Raw genomic sequence first — 26,156 nt, 5'->3', positions numbered from 1 at the left:
GGTATCGTCATTGTTTCAGTTAATGAATTGTCAAATTCTCTAAAAACAATACTGATTTATTCTTCAATACTGGAATAAATCAAAACTCAGTGAAATAACAAATAAAATTGAGAATGGAAATGGGGAATGTGTCATAGAGACAAAAACCCAACCATAGAGCAGACAACAGGAGAAGGTCACCAACAGGTCTTCAATGCAGCGAGAAATTCCTGCACCTGGAAAATACTGATTGAAAGATTATGTCTTCATCATATGAATATCAGACACAATCCTTCCGGTTAGGGGTTTAGTCTCATACCATCATAACATATATGAGAAGAACATAATCCATGTCATGCCAACAACTGGTTTTTAAATAAATGTCTTTAGTTCCGATGCAAAGACCCTATAAGTGAATCAATATTAACGTAAAAACATGCAATCTTTAATGACCTGACAACAGTATTGTATTACTATGTATACCTCTAGCTAACTAGAGACAATTGCCATATATTGCAATATTTGGGTAAATGAATGTGATTATTTCCCTTTTTTATGTGCAACCAGTATTATATTTCTTATTTAACATCAGGTAGTGTTCATCAACATCCATCTATATAAAAAAGAAAATGTGGTATGATTGCCAATGAGACAACTATCCACAAAAGACCAAAATGACACAAACATTAACAACTATAGGTCACCATACGGCGTTCAACAATGAGCAAAGCCCATACATCTAGCTGTTTAGGATGAGTTGGCAATCCATTGATCATTTATCTTTCAGACATAATTTACAGAATCACTTATGTATTGTAGATTAAAAGTAATAGGCAATAGATAAATCTATCATCCTTATATATCAAACATCTAATAGTACATCTGAGTCAGTGATAACTCGACAACAGATTTAAAAATAACCTGTCAAAATAATCTGTAAAAATAACATCTCCATGCCTTTTATATCATGTACTGTAGTACGATGCTAGATTAAAACTGACGTGGAAAGGCAACACTCGGCCACATAAAAGATTCAATTTTTTATGAAGCCCAGGTGGTCGTGTGGTCTAGCCGGACGGCTACAGTGCAGGTGATTTGGTGTCACGATATCTCAGTAGCATGGGTTCAAATCAAGGCGAGGGAAGAACACAGATCTAACATTGTTGGGTTGATGTTTAGACAAGTTGACCAAAATCTAATATATATAGATTTGTGTATTCAATTATGAGGTCAGATATTTGTATATTGAAGGTTTTAATTATGTAAGACTGAGGTTGATAAGTAATGTGGTCAATTTGATTGACAGTTTAGGAGGTGGGGCATTGTAATTAAAGGTCCACCTTGTTTCTGATTGTTTGGTGATAATGACAGTTGCCAATCATTATAGTGTTGTATCAATACCCAATTACCTAACCAAAATGTTATAAAAAAACCTGCACATTTACACACCTTAGTTGCATACATTCTTGGATGAACTGCTCCATAAATATACCATTTTTTTCAGTTCATATGTGTATTTTGTGCACATACATGAGAACTATAGGGAACTATATTTCAGTGTGAATGTATTTAGTAACAGTAGCTAATCTGTCATGTTGTTAGGAAAGCCGGTGCCTTAGTAAAGATTTAGAACAAGTTCTAATCCTTCCAAAAACTATACTTACATACTGCAATATTAAAGTACTATAAATTCAAAATATTAATGCAAGCAATTATTGCTCGGAGAACAGAATTATGGTTGTCTAGTCCATACTGTGAATAGTGTATTAGTTTGTTATTTTTTTTTTTTCATACACCTTCCAAATTTTTTCTTCATATTTTATGCCTCAAATAAAAAGAAGGGAATGAATTTACAGTGTAAAATAATAAGGTTCATGAATTTAATTAAAGAAGTGATTTAGTCCAGCTGAGAAAAGGTTAATTAGTAGTCTATCAGTAGCTGTTGAAGCCTCTAACATAAAACTGTCCATATTTTGAGTTAGAGCCAATGAAGTTTTCTATAATTTGTACAAAAAGTAGTACAACACACTGTTAAAATATAATTGAGAAAGTACAGGTGGAATTTTTAAAATTTTAATTTATTGTCTAAAAGAAATGCACTAAGAAAGAACTGTGAACTTTGACGAAAGAAATAAATAAGAGTTAAATTATTGATATTTTAGGAAAAGCTTTATACAACTACATGTTTTTGACATCAGAATGCAAGTTCAGATTATTTCGATACTCAAGTAGTCACTTTATTTGGATTAATAAAAACCTGACAATAATTTATGAATTAACAGCAATTTAATTCGATTATCTCACCTGTAACCTGTAGGATCTGGATAATATTCCTTTATGCATTAATATTTAAATAGTTGTCATGTGACAAAATTTTAGAATTAGAAAATAAAATTAAGGAATATTATACTAAAAAAACAGTCTCCGCAAAAATTAGATCAAGAACTAAATGGGCAGAAGACGGGGAGAAGTCGACAAAATACTTTTTTAATTTAGAAAAGAAAAATAGGCAGAATAAACTATGGCAACGTGTAAAAACAGAAAACGGTGAGTATAAATGTGACATTGATTCAATCTTAAATGAACAAGTAAAATTTTATACTAAACTTTTTGCTACGGAAGGATGGGACAAAACAGCGGGCGAACAACTTTGTCAATTTATTGTAGACAAGGTAAGTAAGGAAGATCAAAAGATGTTAGATAGAGATATAAATATATCTGAAGTAGAAAAGGTACTGAAATTACTTAAACAAAACAAATCACCTGGCGAAGATGGTATAATATCAGAATTTTATGTTTTATACTGGGATATAATAAAAGACGATTTCTTTAGTTTACTACAAGAAATTTTTAATGATACTATATTGAGTAACTCTCAACATAAGGGGGTCTTAACCTTATTACATAAAGGAGGGGAAAGGGAAAATATCAAAAATTGGAGACCACTAACGTTACTAAATTGTGATTATAAAATTATTGCAAAGATTCTATCTGAAAGACTTAAAATAGTATTGCCTAAAATTATTCATACCGATCAGAAGGGGTTTGTAAAAGGTAGAAATATAAGCGAGGCTAACCGAATGATTCAGGACATTATAGAATATATTGACAACGAAGATGAAGAAGGAATTATATTATTTTTGGATCAACAAAAAGCGTTTGATAGGGTTGAATGGGAATGGATAGATTTTGTATTGGAGAAATTTGAATTTGGCGGGAAATTTAGAGCATGGATAAAAATGCTATTATACAATGCTACAACGTGTATCAAAACTAATGGGTTTGTATCCAGATACTTTTCTATTACTCGCTCCGCTAGGCAAGGGTGTCCAATAGCGCCTCTCTTGTATATCATACAAGCTGAACCCATGGCATGTGCGATAAGGGGTGACATTAAAATCGAAGGATTAAAATTACCAGGAGGGGGAGGGAACTTTATAGAAACCAAATTATGCATGTTTGCAGATGACACCCAGGTATTTAATAAAAATGAAAAATCTGTAGAAAATACTTTTAAAATATTGTCCTTATACGAAAAAGCTTCGGGTTCTAAAATAAACTTTGACAAAACAAAAGGCTTACTATTAGGGGCTTCTAAAAGAAAACGATTTAAATTTGATAAAATCAAATGGATCACAGGCAATGTTAAAACATTAGGGGTTTGCCATGGTTATGAAATAGATGACGATGATATTTGGAGAAAAATAATAGAAAAAGTTAAAAATTGTACGCATGTATGGAAAAGTAGAAAGCTTACATTTAAAGGTAAAACACTTATAGTAAAAAATATGATACTTTCTCTTTGTTCTTACGAGATCGAAATACGAGGAATTCCGGATAAATACACTAAAGAGCTAAATAATATAATTTGGAACTTTATATGGGACGGAAAAGTGAACCAGGTAGATAGAAATGTCTGTTGTTTGGACGAAATAAAAGGGGGGATGGGAATGGTAAGTATAGATACGTTTATAAAAAGTAAACAAACAAAACTTGTATATCGTTTAATTCATGAGCCATTGGAAAGCTGGAATGCGATCGGTAAGTATTGGCTTCGGACATTTGACGAAAAATATAATGATGCTTTTTTTGTATGTAAATGTTCAAGTTTAAATGGTTTAGATATGAACCAACTACCACAAATTTATCAGAAAATTATAAACACGTGGTCAGGATTTATTCAAAATGTCGAAATACCTCCATATAAAAGTGCTATTTTAAATATGAGGATATTTGGAAACTCTTCTATTCGTTTCAAAAATAAGCCATTGTTCTACTCTTCTTTTTTAAAAAGCGGTATCACAACTATCCAGGACATTTGGAATTTAGAAACTACGGATTTCATTAGCTGTAATGAAATTTATAGGAAGCTGATTGATCGGAGAAATTGTATTTCCGAATTTTCAAAAATTAAACAGGCAATTCCAAAAGATTTTGTGCAAATTTTGAAATCTTGCGGAAACCAGAATTTGCATTATGAAAGTAGATTAAACATATCAAATGACCTTGAGATCATTAACTTAAACAACCAAAAAATCAAACCAGCGAAGTTAAAACTCAATTATATTTGTACGGTTTTAAATAAAAAAATGTCAAATTAAGTGGGAGGAAATATTTGGAACAAATATACCTTGGAAAAATATGTGGTCGAAATTAAAATATTTGAAAATTGAAAATAAAGTAAAAGAATTCCAATGGAAATCCATGCACAATATTTTATATACTGAAGAAAGATTAAAAAAAATGAAGATATCAAATGGAAAATGCCACATTTGTCAAAATGACAATAATATAGAAACCCTGCAACATTTATTTTTCAGTTGTAGTACATCACAGTTAATTTTAAAAAACCTCCAAGAAATACTTATCAAATCAAAAATAGGAATAAATAATCCTTTTGGTGAAAAGGAGGTTATATTGGGCAAAAATACGGGAGAACCAAAAGATGATAATTTTTTAAACATAATTATCATATATTTTAAATGGACACTATGGAAAATTAGGAATTCAATAAAATTTAACATAACGCCTAAAACACCACAAGATATTTATAGAATTTGGAAACACAACTTGAAATATAATCTAAAATTTGTTCTTCTTTTGAAAGGCGTTGATACCATTGATAAGACAAAATTGGAGGCTGTCATAATGAAAATTTAGACATTTTATATATAGCTTGAGTCAAAGTACATTTTTTATGGTTTATAGCATTAGAATAGTGATTGTATATAAGAAAATATGACAAAAAAGTAATAGCCTATCATGGTTATTTTAGTAAATGCACATATTCTATGTGGGTTATTTACTTACTATTTTGAAATTAAAGTATAGATCTGTTAGATGCTTCTAACATTATATGGATATAATTTTTTTTTACACCAAATGTAAATCCAAGGTTAAAAGTGGACTACTTTTTTATTGCCTTCTATTTCCCCTGGATAGATGGTTTCACTTTGTAAACAGGGACCCTTAGTCTGATCCTGGACGACTAAGGTAATTGTTCACAGGAAATATTTAGGAATAAAACGTTTATATGTCTTAAAAAAAAAAAAATATTTAAATAGTGACCTCATTAGACTACTATGTAAAAAGTAGATGTATTTTTTATCCAAGAATTTGAAATTAATTTAGGTGGTATCTAACACTACAGTGAGATAACTTTGTAAAATCAGCTAAATGTTTAAATTATGTTGCGTTGTTAAGGGAATATTAAGCTGCTCAATGATCAAAATAAGTGTTTGTCAAACTACTATATAACCAGTGTAATTTTTCTAATAAAACGGTTGGTTCAAATTTTTTGAAATTTTTATATTTTTATCAAAGGTTCAAATTGAATACTTCGTCAAAGTTATATGAAAATTAAACGAGCCAAATTAATTTAAGCGCAGGTGTTGGGTACCACCTTAAGGCCAGGATTTTTTAATTTGTTGGTTTACGGATCCGCCGACCCGATTTTGCCGATTTCCAAAATAAAAATAAAATCAAATTTTCAGGCTTTTTTTTATTCTCGCCGACCCTAACAAATGCATTATCCCTGAAAAATAATTAAAATATCCTTTTTTATAAAATGAAATGCATTAATCACTAACAGAAGTGATGACACTTTCTGTTGTGAAAAATGAAACTTTCAGCTTACGTTTCTAAAAATAGACAAATGACCTTGAAATGTCGTTTGCGCAAATAATTTGCGGAACGAAACCTGTGTTTAAAACCAATAAAACGATAAGTTCGTTTCCCTTATTTGTCACCAGTCCATAAGATGCATGTTCTCATATAAATAGACTTGTCCAAATGTGGACAGGTGGTAGTTCAAGACATCAAGTTAAAATACTGAATTTTAACAAATCATTTGATATTTTCTTGTTTTAAAGATAATAAAAAAATATCGTCCATTTGGATAAAAAACGGGAATGCATGACAACAGATTATTTAACCTGATATTCTCATTTTTCCAGTGGACGAGTCTATTACGTTTTTGACACGTGTGTTGAAACTTATTTTCGTACGACGTTTTTACTTTTTTATTCTTTATCAGTTTTCACCAAGTTTTGATTAAAAGCTAAGTCAAATAACTGACGTGAATCTGTTTTTCTTGTTTGTGAAATGACGATTTAATTTCGTCTTTGTCAGTGTACCCCCCCCCCCCCTTTTTTTACGGGAAATTATTAGACAATGTCATGCCATGTTTACAGCTGAGCAATTATATTTCATCAAACTAAAATTTAAGAACGATGAAAAAATAGTATGACAAACAAATTAGAAAGGTGAAATATATTTTTATTTTGCATATCAGTTTTCTGTCTTGAAAGATCTTTTTTTTTCTTTTTTTTTTTTCCGACCGACCGACCCGACTTTTTTATGGAGAAAATCCGTAAACCAACAACTTAAAAAACCGTGGCCTAAGTAAATTTTTCAAACCTGTTTTCTCTGCAACTCTGTTCTTGGTTGAATTGTGGCCAACTTGTGATTTTCTAACTCAGCTCTATCAACTTGATGTTCAGGCAATACAGAATTATTATTGCAAGCAAGGTCTAACTGGTTCCCTGCTTGATTGAAGTCTTGTTTACTACCCTGCAAATAATGAATCATGCATCAGTCAACTTGGTAAGCTCCTGCATTTGGATTGACATTTATCAATAAACAATGTTTCTTTGAGTATCCATTTGTCAGTGTTGGAAGGATTCATAACATTGTGCACTTTCAAGGAAAAAATGTTTAAAGACAGATCAAATATTATTACAGGATGTGCCTGCAACCATGTTTTCATTCCAAATAAGAACAACTGCAGAGCTAGAATATTAAAATCTACTTTGGCCAAGAGTGAAAGGACCTCCCTTAAGTTCTGCCAATTTAGCTTCCATTGATAAGTACCAGTATGCGTAAAAAGATGAAATATATGAGAGTAAAAAATTCGAAAGAATTTTGGAAAATCCTTAATCAAGATAGAAAAAGAGAGAAATCAAAAATTTCTCTGGAAACACTATTCCATTTTTTTAAAGATCTGAATAAAAACAAACACGACAAAAGAGAAGATTTTAGTATACAAAATAACATGGATCCAGAAAACTCCAATGAAATTTTAAATGGAGAAATTACTAAAGATGAGATAAAAAAAGCTGTTAAAAATGCAAAATATAATAAAGCACCAGGAGAAGGTAAAATAATTAATGAATATATTTGTTCTTCTTTGGATAGCATGATAGATATTTATGTTCAATTATTTAATTTAGTTTTTGATTCAGGTATTTTGCCTTAAGCATGGCTTATAGGTCACATGATACCAGTATACAAAAACAAAGGAGACCAGATGAATCCTAAAAATTATAGACCTATTACATTGTTATCTTGTTTAGGAAAAGTTTTTACATCCATTTTGAATGATAGATTAAATATTTTTATAGAAGAATATAAATTATTACATGAAAACCAAGCTGGTTTTAGGCATGGTTACTCAACAAATGATCACATATTTGCATTGTATGCATTATTTGAATTACTCTCTCTCAGAAAGAAAAAGCTGCACTGTGCATTTGTCGATTTCGAAAAAGCATTCAACTTTGTTCACTGTAACTCATTATTTTTTAAGCTTGTTCATACAAATATTACTGGCAAATTTTTAAGAATTATTCAAAATATGTATGAAAATGTAAAGTCATGTATTAAACATAACAATGAAACTTTGGAGATCTTTTTCTCTGAAATTGGAGTAAGACAGGGAGAAAATTTATCGCCTGTAATATTTTCACTATATTTAAATGATTTGCAATCATATTTAGAATCAACAGATATTACAGCTAATACATTAATGCTAGCAAGACAAATCTTTGTTTGGCTTGCTTGCTTTGCTTGTATCAATGTTTGCTCAAGCATGACAATTAAGATAGGTGGGGCTTCAGCTTGTATACATCATACTTTAATTTTATTGGACGTTATGTTTGAAGTTAAGGACACTAAATTTTAAAACATCACAGGATGACAAATATAAAGCACAATCGTAGAAATGGAGGCCAAAAAAATGTATTGGTTTTTTCTCGAAGTTATGCATTTTCATCATCCAACTGAAAAGACTGTCGTCAAGTACTTTTAGAAAAATAAAATAGCTATTCGAACACACCTACTCTGATTTAGTAATTCATTACATAGGTATTTCATTTGACCCATATATGTCATCTTTTAGTACTGTGATTTTTTTATGTTATAGAGTCAACCTGTAGCTTTGCTATATAAAAATGATAGAATCTGAAGCGAGATGAAGTATTAAATGTTCTTCCTTTGTACGTTTTTTAGACAAATTATTCATCTCAAACACACCCTTACATAAGAGGGTTCGCTCGATTTTCTCTTTTTGATAAAAGTGTTACCAATTTTTTTTCTTTTTTTTCTTGAGTCACGTAATGGAAGGACAGACACAGAAATAAGTAAACTTATAGATTGATATGTTCTCCGTCCGTATTAATTTAAAACTAGAGGCTCCAAAGAGCCTGTGTCGCTCACCTTGGTCTATGTGAATATTAAACAAGGACGCATTTGAATTCATGACAAAATTGTGTTTTGGTGATGGTGATGTGTTTGTACATCTTACTTTACTGAACATTCTTGCTGCTTACAAACATTCTATCTATATTGAACTTGGCCTAAGAGTTTCAGTCGAAAATGTTAATTAAAATTTACAAATTTTAAGAAAATTGTTAAAAATGGACTTTAAAGGGCAATAACTCCTTATGGGGTCAATTGACCATTTAGGTCATGTTGACTTATTTTTAAGTCTTACTTTGCTGTACATTGTTGCTCTTTACAGTTTATCTCTATCTATAATAATATTCAAGATAATAACTAAAAACGGCGAAAGTTCCTAAAAACGACTAATTCAGGGGCATCAAACAAACAGTGGTTTGTCCGATCCATCTGAAAATTTCATGGCAGATAGATCTTGACCTGATTAACAATTTTACCCCCTGTTAGATTTGCTCTAAATGCCATGGTTTTTGAGTTATAAGCCAAAAACTGCATTTTACCCCATCTATAATAATATTCAAGATAATAACCAAAAACAGCAAAATTTCCCTAAAATTACCAATTCAGGGGCAGCAACCCAACAACAGGTTGTCTGATTCATCTGAAAATTTCAGGGCAGATAGATCTTGACCTGATGAACATTTTTACATCAATCAGATTTGCTCTAAATGCTTTGGTTTTTGAGTTATAAGCCAAAAACTGCATTTTACTCCTATGTTCTATTTTTAGCCTTGGCGGCCATCTTGGTTGGTTGGCGGCCATCTTGGTTGGTTGGCGGGGTCACACCACACAATTTTTAAACTAGATACCCCAATGATGATTATGGCCAAGTTTGGATTAATTTGGCCCAGCAGTTTCAGAGGAGAAGATTTTTGTAAAAGTTAACGACGACGGACGCCAAGTGATGAGAAAAGCTCACTTAGGTGAGCTAAAAAAATGGAGGTATTTTCTTCATCCAACTTGATAGATAACCATGTCGTCGACTTGATATCTAACTGTTCTGCTAACTATGTAATAGATAATTCTAATGCAACAATGTTTGTAACGTTCATTTTGATTGGATAACGTCACTTTCTTACATGGCATCAATTGACAATTGATGTTATGGGACATACACGTAAGCGCAGACGACATATGACAGATTTGAAATATTTTAACGTTGTTTTCTGTCAGTTTCATTAGAAAGGAGATAACAATTAATATTGTATTTTAAGCTCCGACGGCATCAATTGGGGATTTGATGGTCGCAAATACCCATTTACTGTCTCCGCTAACGAGTCGCCAGTAAACTTAATTTGCGACCATCAAATACCCAATTGATGCCGTCGGAGCTAAAAAATACAATACAGTTATCTCCTAAATTGAAAACGTATGCAAATGGTTGGGTTTTTTTTTACTATAAAACACTTCGTATTTGAGAAGAAAATTGTTATTTTATTTGTTTGACTTTCTATTCACCTTTTAAAAAATTTCTTACTAAAGTAAACATAACAGAAAGCACTTATCGCCTTCTCTATAAACAAAGAATAATCAGTTTGAAGGTTTACCAGCAAAATTAATCCAAAGTGCGCACTATTCAATAACAATAGACATAATGAATAAAGGGGATACATTAAGTCATCCCCCCTACTTAAGTTATCCCTTTTATTCGAAAATCAAGTGCACCTTCTGATGTTAGGGTGTGTTTGAGATTAATATTTTGTGTTGAAAACGTACAAAGAAAGAACATTTGATACATCATCTCGCTTCAGATTCTATCATTTTTATATATCATAGCTACAGGTTGACTTTATAACATAAAAAAATAACAGTACTAAAAGATGAAATATATGGGTCAAATAAAATACCTATGTAATGAATCACTAAATCAGAGTAGGTGTGTTCGAATAGCTATTTTATTTTACTAAAAGTACTTGACGACAGTCTTTTCAGTTGGATGATGAAAATGCATATCTTCGAGAAAAAACCAATACAATTTTTTGGCTTCCATTTCTACTATTGTGCTTTATATTTGTCATCCTGTGATGTTTTAAAATTTAGTGTCCTTAACTTCAAACATAACGTCCAATAAAATTTAAGTATGATGTATACAAGCTGAAGCCCCGCCTATCTTAATTGTCATGCTTGAGCAAACATTGATACAAGCAAAGCAAGCAAGCCAAACAAAGATTTGTCTTGCTAGCATTAATGTATTAGCTGTAAAGGTTTAGAATCTATTAGCAAAGATGCTGAAAATGAACTTACAGTGTATTAAAAAATATTTTTGCTTTTATATGCAGATGACACCATTTTATTAGCAGAATCGGTTGAAGATCTACAACTTATGCTTGATAATTTTTCAGAATATTGTCTCATGTGGAAACTTGAAGTAAATGTAGAGAAAACTAAAGTTTTAGTTTTTTCAAAAGGCAGGATGTCAAAAAACATAAAATTTTATTTGAATAATAATGAGCTTGAAATAGTTAAAGATTATAAATATCTTGGTATATTCTTTTGTAAAAGTGGATCATTCTTGTCTACAAGAAAGTATCTTAAGGAACAAGCAACTAAAGCTATGTTTGGATTATTGAAGAAATGTAGAAAAAACAACTTATCTATTGAATGTCAAATTGATTTGTTTAAAAAATTAGTAGAACCTGTAATATTCTATGGATCAGAAATTTGGGGTTTTGAAAATTTAGATGTTCTTGAAATTATACAGTTGCGATTTTGTAAAATTATTTTGCACTTGAAGCAATCTACACCCAATTTTATTGTCCAGCGTCCGATAAATTCGTTATACGGTTAACTACTGACCTCCGGCCTCACCCCCTATGGATTTTACTAACCCTCTATGGATCCGTATGGGGTCAGTAGCGAACCATATAACTTATAATGTAGCTACTTTATCAAGGAAAGAATAAATCTGCTTCCCCCTTTTTGTCACTAAAATGTTAACATTTATAAGTTTGAACAGCTATTTGCTTCCAATAATGTAATTGTATTAGAAAAACTATGTAAATTTATAAAGAACGTCCAAGAGAAGGTTGTTCCTCCAGGTTAGAACTTCTTAGTATCACTTTATATATGTATATGTAATTCACACATGCTATATAAGTTTGTATATTGTTAATATGTATATGTTCTCTGTAACAATTGTTTTAAGAGAAATAAAGTATTCATTCATCATGTAGAAAACAAAAGGAATTTCTCCACATAATTTCACTGGTAATTTAAGTGCAATCAGTTGTATATGATACCCCACTTATCATTCATGTACAAATTAAAATAGAGGCTATCAAAAGCTTGTCACTCACCTGAATTAACTGTTGTTTTTGAAATCATGTAAATAAAATCATTATTAATTTGAGTTAAATAATTGATTAGATTAGATACTATACTAATATTTAAGGTAACAACAAAAAAATACAAAAGTTCCTTTAAATTACTTATTCTTGGGAATTTTCAGGGTAGATAAATAAAAACCTGGTAAACATTTTAACCAAATGTCAGATTTACTCTAAATGCTTTAGTTTCAGAGATATAAGCCAAAATCATTTTACCCTTATGTTCTATTTTACACCATGTCTGACATCTTGGTTGGCGGTTTTGTAAAAGATAACAATATTTTATGAAAAATTGACTATAAAGGACAATAACTCCTTAAAGATCGATTATCAATTTTGGTCATGGAGAACAAATAAATTTCTTATCTACAGAATGACTTCATATAATTATGAACATACTACTGAGGAGGGGGAGGTCGGTTTAAAGTGTACTGCATATTTTTTTGTGATTCCTGTTATCCTTTTAATATTAAGGAGATGCAGCCATTAAAATAGTTCTAAGGTATGTTTATCAAATAAATCTTACTTTGTCGACAACAGGTGGATAAAACAATTCAACATATATAGTTTTAAATCTATCAATCCATGCAAGAGAGACAGGAAAATTGTCAATTCTTCTTTCTTTTGCAATATTCTTTGCATTCTCCAGCAGCAGATACTGGTTTTCAACAAGTATATTCAGCGTTATATTTTCCTCAACATACTTCTTTAACTCAGACTCTACATCTTGAAATGTTGATCCATACTGTACATTGAAGTAGCTTTCTACTGTTTTTACACGAGTTCGTATAATATGTCTTAAATATTCAGAAGAAATTCCAAAAATTTCGGCAATTTGTAGTCTTGGTTGTTCCCCTTTGTGGACTTCTTCCAAAATTTCCATTTTCTTTTCTAATGATAATCTTGGTACATGTTTAACCATTTCCTTCTGAAAGTATAACATTCAAACTTGATCACAATAACAAATCCTTATAAAACAAGAATGTGTTCATATAGTACATGGATGCCCCACTCGCATAATCATTTTCTATGTTCAGTGGACCATCAAATTGGGATCACAACTCTAAAAATAAAAAAAGGACATATCATAGGAAACATGTGTACCAAGATACAAGTTGATTGGACTTCAACTTCATCAAAAACTAACTGGACCAAAAACTTTATCCTGAAGCGGGACAGACAGATGAACGAACAGACCAGAAAACATAATGCCCCTCAACTATCATAGATGAGGCATAAAAAAGCCTTTTGGTGATGTGATCCTAAAAATTAAGCTGTTAAATTATAATATTATTGGAGTACTATTTCACAAGCCACTAAGTTTCCAGCTATAAACATGATAAAGGAAAACTAAATGTTCATAGATAAGGCCACACCAATTTAATTTCTTGTTCTACGGATTTTTGGACTCCAAAAATTGGGGCGAGCGAGCGATTTGAAAATTTTAATAAAAAAATAATTAATTTGCAAATTTTTGAGGCGAAGCTTAAAAAGTAAAGGCGAGCGATTATAATTTTTTTTTGTAAACCTAAAAAAGTAGGTTTTGACCATATTAAAACTTGATTTATCACTTGTACCTTGACATTTCTTAAATTTATGAAGTATTTTTTCCCTGCTCAACAAGAAATAATTGAATAATTAAATCTGGTCTATGTATGTGTGACTGACAATGAGACAATTCTCCATCCAAGTCATAATCAGGTTCAGAACAACCCCTTAATGTTATGAATATCCCATTTATGAGGGGTCAAAATATTAAAGTTATATTATATTTTTTTTTGTAAAAACACTTTAAGTACAAAAGGGCTTATATTTTCCCAAAGATCTATAATATTTGGTATAAAATGGTCAAAACATGTCCAAGAATTTGTAATATTCCTGGACTTTAACCATGTTAACACATTTACTTTAACAGTTTAATATTATTCAAAATAAGTGAACCCATCCCTCTTTTAGAAAAGTTGTTTAAAATATAATGTATTTCTCCTCTTTTTGAGTAAAAAATTCCAAGTTGCCAAATGTTTTGTATAGTAGCACTGTACAAATCCTTAGTATTTCTATTTTCTTTTCTACAACAGACTGAACAGTAAACATGGTAAAATGACCCCTTCAAGGCCCTTGTCTGAGGGAGGGTTGGTCCCAACCTGATAATAACAAACATAGGTCAAAGTCCGGCCTTTTACACAGTGCTTTGATCAAGACTAACCAGCAAGCTATAAGGGACCACACCTTAGTATTGTACACAATTCGAACAGGAAAACCAACGATCTAAATTATATTTTCAAACGGGAAAATACCAATGAACCACATCAACAAACGATAACTGCTGATCGACAGGTCTCTGAATCAACCAGGACAGGTGCACAAACCCGCAGCGGGTATGACCGTCACCATACATTATAATTGCAGTTGTCAAGGCAAATCCTTCGGAAGTTCTTAGTACTTTATTTTAACAACATAACCAACGAACATTTTTTTTTTATAGGGAATATATTAAGTTAGGGGAAAGAAACCAACGTTTTGTTCTGTACTGGTATTTCTATTTATATCGGAGCTTGGAATATCATGCTGAAACAAATATTCTCGCAGATATTTACAGTGTTGTGGGGTGCTGGTACGTTTAAAATCGTTATATAAAGGCTAGACTGTGATTTAAAAAAACAAATGTTGAGATCTTTATATAATATTTACAAAAAAACGGTGCGGGAAATGGACATGATTTCATTTCCGGATGCGGGAAGCGGGAATATAATAAAAATAAAAAAAATCTGTTTTGGAAAAAATAGGTGCGGGCGGGTCCGTCGAACAAGGAATCAAATTGGTGTGGCCTAAGGTGTTGCTTACCAAGAATCTTTATATGGTCATTTTCAATATTTGATAGCTCCAATCACAAGATGTCGCTTAGAAATTTTGTGTATTATATCAACAAGTTTATACACTCTTAAAACTGACACCATTGAACTGAAGACTTCACGCTGTAAGAATTATCTCCCCAAACAGTTTTTCTTCTTTCCACTACTCCTTCACAACTGTTAAAAATTACCAAATTGCTCAGCACATCTTCAGGGTTAGGGTGACCATTTGGACTGCAGCTATATGGAGACTCAATGAGTTATTCCCCCTTATGCATTTGATAAGGTCCTTGGTCCAAAAAAAGGAAAATAGGTCAAGGTCAAGGTCATATTCTAAATTTTGATTATGGCTTGTTCTAACTTCTTATCTTTAACCATACAAGATATGGACGGCATATTGTAATCAAATTGTCATTTGCAACATGTCCTAACTCAAACATTTTGGTTGAAAGAGTACATAGACAATAAATAGGAGTTTTAGGCTCCTCTTATATTAAAACCTATGCGTAAACTGATATAACTTGTAACCATACATATTAAAGACCTAGGGTCTTTTGATTGAAGGCCCTTGGTTTATGACCTTGAAATTGAGGTCAAGATCAGGGTTAAATGGAGGTTCTAGATTTTGAACTTTTCTTCAAATTCACATTTATACATGATAAAGCCATAGCACTCTGTGCTTAAGGCTACAAACCAAATGACTTTGAACAAGAATGTGTCCACAGTACACGGATGCCCCACTCCCACTATCATTTTCTATGTTTAGTGGACCATGAAATTGGAATATATTCTCTAATTTGGCATTAAAATTAGAATGATCTTATCAAAGGGAACATGTATATTAGGTTTCAAGTTGATTGGACTTCTACTTTATCAAAAACTACCTTGACCAAAAACTTAAACCTGCAACTTGCACTATCATTTTCTATGTTCAGTGAACAGTAAAATTGGGGTCAAAACTCTAGAAAATTAGAAAGATCATATCATAGGGCACATGTATACTAAGTTTCAAGTTGATTGGACTTCAACTTCATCAAAAACCTACCTTGACCAAAAACCTGAGGCGGGACAGACGGACGGACAGACCAGAAAACATAATGCCCCTCTACTATCATAGGTGGGGCATAAAGAGCAAACACATATATTTAGGTACAAAATATTAAATCTAACTGGAATTACCTGAACACTGGCATAGTTGACTCTTCTAGTACGCTTTGGAGGTTCTATAAATGTGTCCTCCACTTTTTGTTTGTTCCTATAGTCCTCCCCCTCAAAGTGATAGATATCAATTTCTGATGTATCCATAGTGAATGATCTAAGATTCTGATCACTTACACTATCCATCTTCTCTTTTATCTCCTCAGTCTGAAATTATTTTAAAGAACAAAAAAATATCTTCCTTGAAATAATAGATATCAATTTTTGATGTATCCATAGTGAATGATCTAAGATTCTGATCACTCACAGTATCCATTTTTTGTTTTATCTCTTCAGTCTGAAATTATTTTAAAGAACAAAAAATTATGGATCAGTTTATTTCGTTAAAACCAATTTTTAATTGAGTCAAGACATATATTATACTTTTGATATAACTTAATTTCTTGGTTTTACAAATTCTGGATACAACCTATATGACAATATATACTTTGTTGGACACTCAAATTTTTGGATTCATATATCCATTAAATCCTGGTAAATTAAGACTTCAATGGACAAAACAATCTTCACCAAGAGTGCATAATACACCTGGAATTACGAACTGAAATTGAATTATTATTGTCAATCCCAACATTTTCCAATAAAATTTGAAGTAATTTTAACCAATTACAATACTTGTGTAAACTTTCGAATAAATATATTCAAGCATACTTTAGTCAAGTGTATAATGTGCAACTATTCAACTAAAATCTAATAGTTTAGATCCTGCAACTTTGGAACGACAATCCAGAAAAATAATATGTGTTCTAATAAATAAGTTCTTAATAAAATCTAACAAAAAAATCCCAATAATGTTGCATGCTTTATCTGGTACAGTTAAGCTTGATGATAGATAAAAGATATACATCTATTAAAACTATAAATATGTGTAATCCTGTTATTGCTGTCTAGGAAAACAATTGTCTTTTATACTGAAGGATGCTTTTTAGATTACAGTCTCATCTCAGTACAGTTGCCATTTGATAAGATTGTAGCTAAAGAAAAGATTATTGTTCAAAATAACATTGATAGCCTATAACTATTCTCAACTTTTGACTGCAGAAAACGTTTATACCCTTTTATCTCCCTATGCCAAAAGGATATCAATAGCACAGTTTTCTCACCAGAAATTTTGGAAAGCATCACATTTGGTGTAAAAAAAATATATCATTTGTCGCGGCGTTGATCTATTTCCTTTATTTCATATATGATTATATTGTTCAATTCATAACTGAGAATACAATTAAACTATATCCATGATAACAGTTGTTCCAGTTTATGTTTTTTTTATTCATTTATAGCTATAGTATTATGTTTTTCTCCCTATGCCAAAATGATATCAATAGTATCATAAAAAATGTCCTCACCCTTTTCTCTCCCTTTGCCAAAATGGTATCAATATCATCATCATTGACATCAGTGTCTTTAGAAGCAGCTATACGGCTGGCTCCATGTTTGATCATATTGAGAACTTCTCCTTTTCCTAGTTTATTAGAGCTGTCTGATAATCTACCTGCAATCATTTAATGGAAATTAACATAAACAAGTACACAGATGCCCCACTCGTCCTATCATTTTCAATGTTCAGTAAAAATGAGGTAAAAACTCAAAGTACACCTCTAATTTGGCATTAAAATTAGAAAGATCACTTTATAGGGAACATGTGTACTAAGTTTCAAGTTGATTGGACTTTAACTTTATCAAAAACTACCTCAATCAAAAACTTTAACCTGAAGCGGGACTAACAGATGGACAAACAGACGCACAGACCAGAAAACATAATGCCCCCTACTTTTATAGGTGGGGCATAAAAATACATGTTTCTCATTGTTTTTATTTGTATAAGAATAATATTTTGTGGATCCAATCAGACAATCAAATGATTTACCTTTGTTTCACTTTCAATGTTGACATTCTTTCCCTTTAAATAACTTTACACATACAATTGATGCGTTATCAATCTTAGTCTAAGGGGTTAAATTGAAGTTCACATGCATACGGATTCAATGAGGTTGAATTATTCACTTGCAAGTGAATAATTCATAATCAATGGGTTTTTTTTTTTAGATTATTTTGTCAAAATTGAACCATACTGGCTGCTAAAAGTGAACTATTATTTCACTATTTGCGTTTCATTAATGATTGAGCAAAAAAAAATATATATCATAATAGAATTTTTTTATTTATCGTAGCTATATAGTGCCCCTTTAACTTTTGATTTTGTTGAAAATATTAACTGTAGCATGTGACTTTGATAGTAAAAAAAAAATTTGAATTTATATCTCAAAACCTGTTAGTAATTTGATCACCTTGCTGTATCACTATATAATCAAGTCGTAGCTTTTTCTCAGCTCTTTCAAGTATTTTCTCTTCCACTGTGTGTTCTGTAACAAAGCGTAGGACCCTGACTTGTTTGGTCTGGCCAATTCTGTGTGCCCTGTCCTGAATAAAGAATAAAAGGCTTATTATCAAATTATCATGCTTCTCATTTATAATTTAAACTGAAACAATAGTTTGCAAAAAAGGATTTGTTTATGCCAGAAAAAAAGAAAGAATGCATTTTCTGCTTAGCACATTTAAGTTTTAAGTCAAATTTTCCCCAACAGCAAGTTTGTATGACAAAGGTATAGGGGAGGTTTGAGATCTCATAAAAATGTTTAACCCGCCGCATTTTTGCGCCTGCCCTTAGCCGCCTTTGCTAGTCTTGTATTATTTTAAATTTTAGTTTCTTGTGTACAATTTGGAGTTTAGTATGTATACATGTTTAGGGGCAAGCGGAAGGACGCCTCAGGGTGCGGGAATTTCACTGCATTGAAGACCTGTTGGTGACCTTCTGCTGTTGTCTCTTTGACACATTCCTCATTTCCATTCTCAATTTTAGATCTAAAAATTATCCCCTTCACAATTTATCATATGGAAATCTGCAAACAGCAAGTATGTGTCTGATTAATTCAAAAAACCCACATGTTACAACTCATCACAGTGTCACAGGGAAAAAGGACTATATTCCAAAATATGAAAGAATAAAATCAGAACAAGGATATTTTCAGCTTCCGATTTTATGGTTGAATAATGAATTTATTTCTTGAAAAATTTGAAACAATTTACATTGGTTTTTTTTTAAGTGAGCTTTTAATTTACATGAACACTCTCTGATTTTGAATTTAAAAACAAGAATGTGTCCATAGTACACGGATGCCCCACTCGCACTATCATTTTCTATGTTCAGTGGACCGTGAAAATTGGGGTCAGAACTTTAATTTGGAATTAAAATTAGAAAAATCATGTCATAGGGAACATGTGTACTAAGTTTCAAGTTGATGTAATTTAGCTTTATCAAAAACTACCTTGACCAAAAACTTTAACCTGAACTTCGCACTATCATTTTCTATGTTCAGTGGACCATAAAATTGGGGTCAACACTATAATTTGGCATTAAAATTAGAAAGATCATATCATGGGGAACATGTGTACTAAGTTTCAAATTGATTGGACTTCAACTTCATCAAAAACTACCTCAACCAAAAACTTTAACCTAAAGCGGGACGAACGGACGCACAGACGGACGAACAACGAACGAACAGACCAGAAAACATAATGCCCCTCTACTATCGTAGGTGGGGCATAAAAAAGATTTAAAACTTACCATGGCTTGTAAATCCACCTGTGGATTAAAATCAGAATCATAAATAATGACGACATCTGCTGTTGCTAAATTTATTCCCAATCCACCAGCTCTGGTACTCAACATAAAGATGAACTTTTTACTACCCGGTGAATTAAATTCATTGATCGAGACCTAAAATAAAAGCCATATTTGGATTACTTATCTGTTTCGCCAAAACTGTTTTTTCATTGGTCTGATTTTAATATTTGAATTTTGCTCTTATTTCTTGCTTGAAGTACTGCATGTAAATTTAAATTTTGGGGGTACAAGACCGTGGATTATACAACCCTGAATACAGTAAGCATGACAACTTAAAGATGTAAGTTTTCAGCCCAACAGGAAGGAGAGCACCAAAGGAGCTAAAACATATTACAGTCTGTATAGTTAGATGAGGCTGGATGGTTTATTAAAGAGACTTTGACTTGTAGTTGCTGAGAAAAATGTGGCATGATTAATGTGGAATGGATAAGCTGATAGACGAACAAACAGAGTTAAACCAGTTTATTCATAGACCTCAATATTTTTTTCCATGAAATTGGTGAGGTTAGGATTTGGCCATACTTTTTCTAATGACAAAAATTTCAAATTTACTGCAACAAACTACAACATAAGGCCAATGCACAATGCAAACAAATCCATGTATATTCAATAATAATCCACTTACTGTTCTTTCTGTGTGTGGAGTTTTTCCATCCAGTCTACAAAACTGGTATCCTTCACCAGAATAAATAATCTTCTAGAATATCTAGTACCCGTGTCATCTGACTGAAGATCAGAACTCTAGAACCTAAAAGGTAATGTCCAATATAATATTATATATATAGACAACATATGATGTCACTTTAATAATTGTCAACCAAATGATTGTCTAGTTTTACTTTTGCAATAATAATATCTTTTAGGCACATATGATGACACAACCTACAGCAATAGCAATGTTCATTGATTTTTGTATTTGTTAGTATGGCATATTTTCTCCAAGGAGTAGAGTTGGGTGTTTAGAGTATGCTGTCTTCCAATGTTTTTGGTAATTATGTGAAATGAAATTTTTGAATATCCCTTAACCACCAATAGTCAAAAATTCTTCAATATTGAGAACTAACCATTTCTGAATTCAATTCCATAAACAAGACTTCTATTAGGACTATACATATACACTTGAGTATCTTCAAAATTAGCCAATGTTTTATCAATGTGATACTTATTAATAAGCAACTTACCCTGGCTCTTTAATTTTGGTAACAGTTTATGCAGGACTGACATCTTTCCACTGTTTACCACCAGATGCATACCAGTTGTATATGGTGGACCTACAATAATTATTCTTACAAAACCAGACCATAAATAAATGCACTTCTAATTGCCATAGTGTACATTTTATTCCTTTGGATATATCCAAATACTAACATTGTGCACATTTTCTTCAATTGTGCATTTTAATACTGAAAATAACTTGAATTATTCTTGTAAAATGTGGAAGAGTTGTCCTAATTCTTAAAATTAAAAAAATTAGTTGCTTTAGATCAGTTTATCATATTTTCAAATTTTTCACCATTTTTTTCTTATATAGTGTTGATTAAACCCTTGCATGTTAATAAATAAGCAATATAAAGGTCTATTTACCCAAAAGACTTTATAATTTGTTCTTCTTGTGATTAAAATGAATGGTTTTATTTGTTCCTTTTTAAAACTTCTAAATTTTAAATATTGCCATTGTATGATAAAATCGTATCTAATTAACTTTTTGTAGTTCCAATGGTCATTTCAGCTAGCCTATGGTTAAATCTAATTTTGGATTTGAAACTACACTGAAAAACCGCACATCAAAACATTTTGCTAAGTTTTCCAATTTTCAATATTTGTCAAGTTCCTTTATTGGTAAGTTAAGATACATATAGTCCTGGATTTTTCTTCCTTTTAACCATTTTTTTTTTTAATATATTTACCCTGTTCCGCTCCAGCGAACAAGTAAGGATGATTACAACATTTCCTAAGTTGCATCAACACATTGAGTAATCTCATCTTATCCACATTACCAGTACCATTAACTATATCTATGTCTTTCATCAGTATGTTTGTGTACCTACAGGTATAACAAGGTTAGCATTACCTTAAATCTTATAAAAGCTTCCATTTTCATTAAATCACATGTTAAGTCCATAGATGCCAACCCCCTTTTGACCCATTCAGTAACAAACTATCAAATTTTCCGTATTATTGAAAAGTTTTCAGTAATCATTCAAAAACGTGCATTTACCAATAAAAAATACTGACGAGTGATTGCAAACTGATGTGCACTAACATGTTTCATCTGTAGTATGTATTCTATTCATTAATTGTTTAAATGTTCTCAACTCGTACATTTTCCTTTTGTCAAGGAGAATTAGAGAAAGGGGGAAAGTTACTCATAAAATGCAAGTTTCCCTCTTTGGAAGTCAGTTGGTTACACAACAATAGGTCGATAACTCCTGAGAAACCGGAAGCATTACATTGGCATTTACTAAATTCCAGACCAAGACGGAAAAGCAACGATGAAAATCCGCGTTTTACACAATTGAACGGCGATGATTGGGAATCCATAACTATTCGACTTTGACCGTAATAGCATAGTTTTGATAGCAAAATCGGAAAAATTACGGGAAAATCGTAATGGTTGGCATCTATGTAAGTCTCAGAAAATCATTTTGTTGATCAGACTTTTCAATATATTTGATTTTTCTATCAAAATATCTATCAAACAACTTTGTTATGAACATTGCTTTGGACAGCTATTTTTTAAATCTTCCCGTATAACAATCTTGATATTTTTCTAGCAAATTATGGTAAGTTTTCATGCTAAAGCTTTCTTTCCAGAATTTGCTGTATATAAAGTTGATAGATGAATAGAGACAACTTTTTCTTTTAAGATACAAATTCAAAATTACATCTGCATTAAAACTACATCTAATTTTTCCAAAATGTGCATGTTTCAATTTTTTGGGGTTCTGTAATTTTTTATTCTAAAATAACATACCATTCTCTTTGCATGCTACTTAATCCTACAAATATTTTCGTCTCCTTTTTAGGTAGCAGCTGTTTCTCAACATCTGATTTTATTCTTCTTAAAAGGAATGGTCTTAAAATCTGAATTACAAGAAATATTATAGATAGACTCATTACACTTTATGGAATACATAAGAAATCTGGGAAACCTTAAATGTAATAAATATGATCTTGAATGTATTATTTACACAATTGTTCATCAGTACACAGTGTAGAATGGTAAAGGACTTATCAGGTTTTTATTGGCGTTTCCGCACTAATCCGGGTCGACAACAGACTTATCCCATTTATTCATGACAATTTTTGGAGTAAGTGATTATTTCTTCTATTACTTGTATTAAATCAGAATTGATTTTTCCAGATAATCTTGGTGTCAGGGAATGGGGAAATTATTTATTTTGCTAGATATCTTATGGTATATCCATGGGAAGCTACGATTTATTTCAAATTGTTTCCACCAACGTGGTACCCGATCTTGAAAAAATCATTTTTCATGGAAAGATGTCCAATTGAAGCGTGTTGTAAGCATGCTGTTTTCTTTTCAAGTAAAATTTTGGTTACTATTCATTTAATTTAGACAATTTCCCTTTGGGAACTGTTTCATGCACTATTAAGGTCTTAAATGATGGTTAATTTGGAAAATTTGTGGCACCAGACTTTTTGTGCACAAATGGATATGAAGACTCATATCTTCTCAGTTAGTCTATGTGTTTACTCCCCCTTGGTTGTTCAACACTTCTTACTTTATACATTAATCACACAATGATATCCTTTATTAATCCACAAACAAATAAGTGGGATTTTATCAGTATCTCGTCGTTATAGCAGGAAGGGTACTAGTCCAAATAATTATGACATCTGGGAACTCAAGGGCATTCTAAATTTTTGCTTTGACGCAACCATGTAAGGCATCAAAGAAAGAAATCAAAGCACTTTTAGCGCTGTAGGCAGTGAACCAAAAACCAAGGCATAATTATAACCAGATGCTCTGCAAGGCGCAGCTTTATATGACCGCAGATGTTGAACCCTAAGCAGTTGGGGCAAGTATGGACACAACATTCAAGCTGGCTTCAGCTCTAAATTTGGATTGTGATTAAATAGTTGACACAGCATAGGTTTCTGACAGAAAATCAATGTGGTCTAATGAACTTAAAATTTTTGTTTTGCAATATTGTACAATTAGATATTTCTTGCTATTGCGCAATACTGTGCAATTGAAAATATTTGCTATTGAACAATACTGTGCAATTGAAGATTTCTTACTTTTGCACAATACTGTGCAATTGAAGATTTCTTGCTATTGCGGAATACTGTGCAATTGAAAATTTCTTGCTATTGCACAATACTTAATATAATAATTTTGGATCCTGATTTGGACCAACTTGAAAACTGGGCCCATAATGAAAAATATAAGTACATTTTAGATTCAGAATATCAAGGAAGCCCAAAAATTTAGAATCTACATACACAGTTAGATTTGGCATATAAATGTAGACCAATTTGAAAATGGGACCAAAAATTAAGAATCTACATACACAGTTAGATTCAGCATATCAAAGAACCCCAATTATTCAATTTTTTATGAAATCAAACAATGTTTAATTTTAGACTCTTTGGGCTTCTTATTCCTAAACTGTTGTAATCAAAACTCCCAAAATCAATGCCAACCTTTCTTTTGTGGTCATAAACCTTGTGTCAAAATTTCATACATTTCTATTCAATTACACTAAAGTTATAGTGGGTTGGGTGACCCTAGGGACTTCCCCAATATTTCATATGATTAGTTATTTAGTCTCATACTATATGTATATGGTCGAGGGTTGGGGATCTCATCTGTAATGTCAAAATCACAATATTAAATGAACACAATAATTTCTGAATTTACAGTACTGTGTATTTGAAAGGAAACTACACCATTAGTAGCTGTGTTCAGCCGGTTGTCCTGTTTAGTGTGGTGCTTTTTGTAAAAGCAGTGGTACCGAAGCAAAATGAAAAAAAATTTGCAAACTTAGATCGTCAGTGCCTTCATTGATCATATAAACACCAACATTGCGACTTTATTTGGCTCATTTTGTGTCACACTGTCTAGAAACAAAATGTGATTAGTCCATTGCCGAATCCGATTAGTGCGGAAACGCCGATAAAAACCTGATAAGTCCATTTCCATTCTACACCGTAAGTAATGGATAACAAGTATCATCATGAATTTTCTCAATTTTAATTTAAATATCAATCCAATTTCAGTAAAAGAATCACTTACATCATGAAGACGTTTAATCAACTCTTCGTCACTCAAGCTATTTGTAGAGGAAAACCAAGCATCAAAGTCCTACAAAATAAATTTAAATCTTCATAGAATATGTTGCAAAAAAATCAGAAGGTTTCTAAATACATTTATGTGAAAATGTTCTAGACAAAAGAAGCTTTATAATTATGAATAAAGCTCAAGAGTTTTTGTAAGATACCTATCCTACTTTATCGAGTCAATTTTCTCTCCACATAAGTTTGCCTACAGATTGAGACTATGACTGCCAATTTTCATTAAAGTTCTTTTTATATTTAATTGCAATGCTACAAAGTGATATGATCATAGCACAACAAACATAAGATCTTGGCTACATGCAAAGTATTCCTAAAGCATTGAAGGAGTATATGGACCATAATTTGCTATTTGGCTCCGTTTCCTATAACTATAGAAAAGTGATAAAATGTGAATTACTGTAAGAAAAGTTGTAACTACATCTAAAGATGCCATTATTTTTATCAACATACAAGTGTATGCTACTCTTCCCTAGAAAAAAAATTGAAATATACGAATTTCAAAGATTCTACAACCGTATTTTTGTGTCGTTTCTCGTGTTACTTTTTGATTCCGAAGAGCATAACGCTGACTGATTTATAGATAATCGTCACCGGCAAATTCATAACTTTTGCTTTCAAATAACAAAGAACATCGACCAATAAGAATAGTGAGAAGAAAATGCCGAGAACTATAAGTATTTATGTAGCAGATGTAAGTACAGTGGCGTGATTTTTGTGTCCGATTTCGTAACGCAATTTTTAGATGATGTAATCTGC

General features: G+C 31.6%; 1 pseudogene; it reads right to left on the bottom strand.

Moving 5' to 3' along the window:
* Window positions 1–26,156, bottom strand: part of LOC134716915 (SWI/SNF-related matrix-associated actin-dependent regulator of chromatin subfamily A member 5-like) — a 45,444-nt pseudogene that overhangs the window by 6,091 nt on the left and 13,197 nt on the right.

The sequence above is a fragment of the Mytilus trossulus genome, chromosome 4, assembly GCF_036588685.1.
Source record: "Mytilus trossulus isolate FHL-02 chromosome 4, PNRI_Mtr1.1.1.hap1, whole genome shotgun sequence".
NCBI classification, from domain to species: domain Eukaryota; kingdom Metazoa; phylum Mollusca; class Bivalvia; order Mytilida; family Mytilidae; genus Mytilus; species Mytilus trossulus.
Note: the sequence above shows the minus strand (reverse complement) of the source record. Positions and strands in the feature narration are given on the sequence as shown.